Source organism: Orcinus orca, chromosome 15 (assembly GCF_937001465.1).
Source record: "Orcinus orca chromosome 15, mOrcOrc1.1, whole genome shotgun sequence".
Lineage (NCBI taxonomy): Eukaryota > Metazoa > Chordata > Mammalia > Artiodactyla > Delphinidae > Orcinus > Orcinus orca.
In genome coordinates, this window is record NC_064573.1 from 39,308,474 (window position 1) to 39,314,927 (window position 6,454).

Sequence of the window (6,454 nt, forward strand, 5' to 3'; positions counted from 1 at the left end):
ATAGACAAAAGCAAGATGCAACCCACAAAATACCAAATATCCCTCTCTCCCGGCTAATATGAGTGACTGCTTCTTCTTGACTGTTACAGCCTGATCCCTGCTCTAGTCTGCCCTCCCTATAGATAAGATTTGTTGAGGCACCAATCATAGAAATGTCTCTGCTTCCTGACAGTGTGTGATTCAGAGCAAACCCCATGTTCTTGGACTCTCCCCAAACCCTCCAAAACAGAAGCCGGATCCTGTAATAGTTTCTGACATCCTCTTACTGAGATACCCCATGGTTACTTATGGTATGCATTCGCCCTCACTGTAATGAGTAGTAAACCCAACTGGTTCAACTATAGGCATTGACACTATCAACTATTTTGATGCTAAAATTGTCTCAGATTTGACCTGTAGGCCAAAGTCCTTTTGACATATCCCTATTGTTCTTTGAGCACTTTCCTACTTTCTGGCACAATAAGATATCCCAGGCTCATCTTGTAGGTTCCCTGCCCCAGCCCTGGAATCAGCCATTTCTCTAAGGAGCCCTGGTTTCTTTCAGTTGGGAATGATATTAAAAAGCCAAGATTGGGGAGTTAAGTGGGCTCATTGCTTTTGTGGTACCACTGCTTCCAGGTGTGGCCAGGGTTAGGGAATATATATATATATATGTACTTTTCTTTTTTTTTTTTTTTTTTTTTTTTTTTTTTGCGGCACGCGGGCCTCGCACTGTTGTGGCCTCTCCCGTTGCGGAGCGCAGGCTCAGTGGCCATGGCTCACGGGCCCAGCCTCTCCGCGGCATGTGGGATCTTCCACGACCGTGTCCCCTGCATTGGTAGGCGGACTCTCAACCACTGCGCCACCAGGGAAGCCCTATATGTACTTTTATCTACACACACACAAACATTTGCATCTATATTTATCTCTGTCTTTATTCCTATATATATGACAACGTGAGTTCACACTGACAGTCAGTTTCAGCACCGCAGGATTCATTTTATTTTTTCCTTCCTTATTTGTAACTTTCTTTTCTGTCAGTGAGAAACCTGGCATCCCTTTGCCTTAACATATCCACGTATGTATGTAGCCACTCTCTTGCCTCAGGCTTCCCTCTGATGCCCTCATGTCACCTGGGCTCAGAAATCCCGTGCTGTGCTGTGCCCTCACCAGACATCCTCCAGACCCCGACTGGGCTCTCCCATACTGCCCTGAGCCACCATTACTTCCTTCCACCTTGCTCTGCCCTACCTGAGGGCTTTAAGCTTGAACTGAGAGGAAGGGAATGAGGAAGAGGAAGAAGTGCAGGAAAACTTCTATATTTCCTGTTAACTTAAAAAAAAAAGGAACAGTGTCGGCCAATTTGGTCTAGGCAAAAAACTCTGCCTAAGATACTATTCATGGCAGCTTGTATATTAAATAGTCAATTTCACTTAACAAATGTTTGTTAAAGCATCTGTTTATATTTTATCGTAATGTACTTTTGTGACCACTTTTAGTATTTGTATGGTATAGAATATATTTCGGGGGCAGGGCCCAATTTGCGGCATTGTACCTGTGGAAAGGCACCACCATGGCAACTTTCAGGTGCCAGGGGCAGAGGTGGAGAAGTGCTTTCATCGGCAAGAGCAGCGCCAAGCTGGGGGCCTCCCATCAGACCCACAGGTGTGGCAAGGGGGGAGGGAAATCAGTGTTTGTGGCTGGTGGTGACAGGTGGGGGACGAGTGGGGAGGCAGGTGGGCCTGTTAAAGAAAAAATGATTCATGCTGTTTACCAAAGATCGTAAGGCAGCTTTTGTTCAGGACCGTGGCGATAGGTAGAGAGACCACTGCAATGGGATTCTGCAGCGGGAGAGAGACTGGACTTAACTCTGAATACCGCACAGGCAAGTGGGAATTTGTAGCCAAGGATCAGGGTGGGAGTCAGTGTGTGGAAAATTCCTACGAGGAAGCATCAGCAGTAAGAGGGAACTCTGGCTAAACCAGACTAACAGGATTCTTGCTGAAGGCAGGCCAGGGGTGATCAGATACCACCTGGGAAACGAGGGGGACGAGGAAACTGATCAGATATTGAGGTTAGGGGAGCTGATGCTTGCTGAAACTGTATTTTACAAGCAAGTGCAGAGATGGGCTTGGAGAAGATTTGGGAACCTGACTGAAGTTTGGTCAAGCAAAGAATCTTTGTCAGCGCTCACTGAATCAGGCTGGCCCATGAGGCCTGTCACCCCTGTGACCCTGTGATAAGGGACTGTCGTCCAGGGCCCCCGCTGCTGAGCCACCATGGTCCCACCTCACCAAGAATGCCTGGGGGTCACCATTTGACTGTTGATTCAGTCAGATGAAGCTCAGATTCTTCCCCCCAAATTCAAGGGAACAAATATCGGTAAAGCCTGGATTACGTGTGTTACGTGTTATCATTAACCCAATATATACCCGTGGATAGAAGATACCTCCCCGGCGCACCATTCCAGACACATAGAAAGACTTACTGTCCCCAGAATATGCTCTGTGGTCCTGCCTCTGCCCTTTGCTGAAGCTCTATCTCACCCTGGCCAGAGGCCGTGCCCTCCTTGGAGTTTCTAGAGCTTTCTGTCCTCTTTCTCCATCCCTCCAAGAACGGTAGTTTCTTCTTTTCTTGAAGGGTCATTATCTTGACAATACACAGAACTGCAGAGCTACTGTGACTGCACCCTGACAGCGGTGGGGAGTGGAATCGGGCGTTGTGTGAATCCAATCTTTCGAAGGAAAGAAAACCCCGTCCTGGAGTCATGGCTGAAAAGCGCAGAAGACGCTGAGCAGGTCCCTCCAGGAGCCACTCGCGTTTGCAGGAGGCTTAGAGGAAGCTGTGTATCTTTACAGGCCGCCTTGGGCACCCACTCGGGTGAGTGAAGGGCTGACCCGTACCTGTGACCTTCACTGCTGTTTGTCCGACTCACCCCCTGGGTCTTGCCACAGAGCTCAGGACCCTCTCGCCCCGTTCCCCCTCCCCTGCCTCAGCCACCCCTGTGTGCTGGTCCCCCAGGCCCTGAGATAACCAGTAGCTAACCCCCTCCGTTAGCCTCTGCCCTCCCTGTGGTCGCCGGGTCCAGGGAGGCCCTCCCGGCTCCTGCGCCGCCCACAGAAGACAGACGGCGACCTGTGAGTTTCAGAGGCGTCTGTCCATTACCACCGGTGCCCTGACTGCTCCTTCACCCCACCCGTCCCCCACAGTACCCAGCCCGGACCCCTCGACAGTGGGAAGGGGTGTCAGGTTTCCCGTCTCCGCGAGGGCCTTTGACTTTCTTTCTCAACATAACAGGACTTCCATGGGCAGCTGAGGGTGGTACATTTTGCCAGGCAATGTGCATTCTTCCGATCTCGCTCGCTTCTGGGACTTGACAGGCTGTGATTTGTTTGTTTTTTGTGAGTAAGGCGCCACAGGCTGGGAAGGCGATTGGCTGCCTTCAACCCTTTACCGCCCAGCTGTGAAGGCAGGTGACAAGGAGACTGTTCTTTGCTGTGTGTTCTCACTGGCCCAGCCCAGGATCAGAGCATCCAGGGGTCCTGGCGGGTGGGTGATCCTGGTAAGGCTGTGAGAGCCTTGTCTCACCCGCAGGCCAGTGCTGCCATTATCTGAGCCCTTTCCGGGAGCCAGGCTCTGTGCTAAGTGCTTTGTTGCCAAGTTCGCTGTCTCACGTAGTCCTCATAACAGCTCTCTGCGAGGTAGGTGTCAGCACCCCCATCTTCCAGGAGAGGAACCTGAAAGGTTCAATAAGGTGTCCACGGCCAGGACTGTAGACGGTGGTGTTGGACTCTGGCCCCGGCCCACCTGGACTCATAAGCGGTAAGCTAGCTCAGCTCACAGCAGCACACCCACCACCAGCCTTACAAAGTGGGGGGACAGTTTCGTTAGAGTGCGAAGCATTAGGGGTTCAAATAACAAATGGTTGTCCAATGCAAGCCCATGACATGGTTAAAAAAAAAAGCACCTTTACACAGCTGGAAGCCCCGGTCTAATTTCTCTCCCTCCGTTGTAACATGGACCACCTCTAGCCCAGGTCCTCAAATGGAACTTGAGGGTTTAAATTTCTGCTGCTGTCCAAGACACCCTAACTCTTAGACCCCAGAACCCACCCATCCTAGGAGTCCAGCCTGAGCGAACTCGCACTGTGGCCCTCTCAGCCCTTGCCCTGGGATCTCCCAAAGTCTTTGTGGAATCTTCTTTCACCCCCACCTCAGAGCATATCCTTGCTCCCCCTTCTGAGCTCGGGCAGGGCGGGGCGGGACGGGGCGGGGGTGGGGGCCACAGGTGCGGCCACTTGAAGCAGGATCTTAGTTTCCTGACTGCCAATTGAATCCGGGCTGCCTCGGTGAAAACCAGGAATCTTAATGCCTAGACCACAAGGGCCAGCGGGCTTGAAACAGGACCTTGGTCCTTGTCTTCTCTGAAGAAAATTCAACAAGGAGACAGAAGGTAGTGAAGCAGGTAAAGTGTTTATTAGAAAACAAGTACGTGTGGAAAGACACGCGAGGGGGCTCGGAGAGTCACGTGCTTTGGGGGTGGCTTAAACTTTATATGGGGGCAGTTTTCTGGGTTTCCTCTAGCCAATCATCTTGCTTCATCTGGCTTTGTGCCCGTATCTGGTCTGACTCAGGGCACTCCACGACGTGGGCGCACGTCTTTTAGCCAAGATGGATTCCAGCGCGAGGGCTCTGGGAGGCTGTCAGGACGTACTATGGGCTAACACCCCCTCCCTTTTTTGACTCCTGAGGAACCTTTTTTTGCGCATGTGTAGTCGGGGAGGTCTCCTTGACCTCAAGAATGAAAAATGTGGTCGTCTTATCTTTTTACTCAGGCAGAGCTCAGCTCCTCTCTGTTCCTGCCTTTATCTTTCCCTTGAAATGTCTGCAGGAGACAAGCTCCAGCTGCCCAGCGGCCCAGCTATCTCCTGTCTCACTTCCAAGGGTGTGATGGTGCCAGAGGGGCTAAGCTGGTGTTTACTGAGGGATGGCCATCTAACCTTTTGATCTTCATCTCAGTCCTCCTGGTCTGTAACCAGGGTGAAAGGAAAGACTGGGTGCCCGGTGTGCCTCAGATCCACCCCAGCCCTTCCTGTGCACCTCTTTTGATTGTAAGGAACTACATTTCACGGCTTCTTTACCACTGACCTTGGGAGGCATGCCACGGGAGGCCTGGTGGAAAACTGGAGGGAGGGGAGGAAATTCCCTACTGCTTTACTCTCTCCCTCTGCTCTTGCATCTCAGCAGTGGCTGTGTTCCCTTCAAGGCTCCAGCTTCTGCCACGCAGCCCCTGCCTTATGGTCCCAGCTCCCATGGGGCCATCTCACAGTTTCAGTATCTGCAGGAGACCTGGTTTTGGCCCCTGGTCCCACCCTCTGCTCCCACTGTCTTCACGGGCCCTGGTGTGTTTGTGGCTTCCTGCTGTGGCTAATCTCTGCTTTTCCACTGTTTCCTGTTGAATTCCTCTGCGCTCCTGTAGCTTCATCAACTGATCCCCTGTATTAAGTTCCTCTTTTCAAAGACCTAGAGGGATTTCTGTTTTCCTGGGCAGACCCAGCTTTCACCAAGTGCTTTATGAACCATACTGCCTAGACAAAGGAAGAGGCTCTTGTTCCTCTGTTCCTCCCTGCCCAGCTTGGAAGTGAGGAGGGCAGAGCTCATTTCTTTCTTTTTAAAGTCTAGATTTGTTATGATTATAGAAGTTACCTGTTAGTGAGGAAAGCTCTGAGCATCAGTGATGCGACCCTCCACTCAGACTGTGGGACTATCCCCCTCTTTTTCCCCAGACCCTCAGCTCCTGCACAAGAGGGTCAGATGAACATCTGCAGCAACACAGTTCTTATTCCCGGATGACTGCAACCTGGCTGGGAGCTAGGCTGCAAGTCCTTCCTGCTGAGGTCATGGCTCAAAGCTTCAGTTCATTGGGCATGAGCTGCCTGGAAACACGTGGATGCGTCCAACCAGGCGCCGGCAGCAAGAGCTGTGAGTTGGTGTGTGTGTGTGGGGGGCGGGGGGGTGAGTCCTGTGTAGAAATGTGCAAATGCCATTTGCTAGGATGGGGACTTTGTCTCACAGGGTCTCCAGGAAGCAGGGAAGGGATGGGGTGGTGGAGAAGAGAACAGGAGTCTGATGCAAATCAACCCAGTAACCCTGGAGACCGGTGCAGTTGGTACCTTCAGCAAACACTGAAGCCTTTCCTCTGTGTGATATTTATTTCTTCTAATGTGTTACTATAGTTGTTATACTTTATCAAAAAAAGATGCTACATGAGAAGGGGAAATTCAGCCAGTTCTCTAGCAGTGGGGGAGAGGAGAATGATGTTGGCAGAAGAAAATCTCCTCTTAAAATCTGGCAGGTGCTGTTGAAGGTGGCAGTCCTGATATTACCGCAATGCTTCTTTCCTTATGCTCGGATGGAGGGAACTGAGCTATTCCAGATCTTTTATTCTTTGTCTCAGAGGAGTAGGATTAATTACA

General features: G+C 51.2%; 1 long non-coding RNA gene across 1 annotated transcript in view; it reads left to right on the forward strand.

Moving 5' to 3' along the window:
* LOC117198016 (uncharacterized) overlaps positions 1-5,758 on the forward strand; it is a 43,516-nt gene extending 37,758 nt beyond the window's left edge. The window contains exons 3-4 of the long non-coding RNA XR_004478930.2: positions 2,620-4,443; positions 4,870-5,758. This is a non-coding gene — a long non-coding RNA (uncharacterized LOC117198016). The remainder of the gene's footprint in view (positions 1-2,619; positions 4,444-4,869) is intronic.
* The last annotated feature ends 696 nt before the right edge of the window (positions 5,759-6,454 follow it).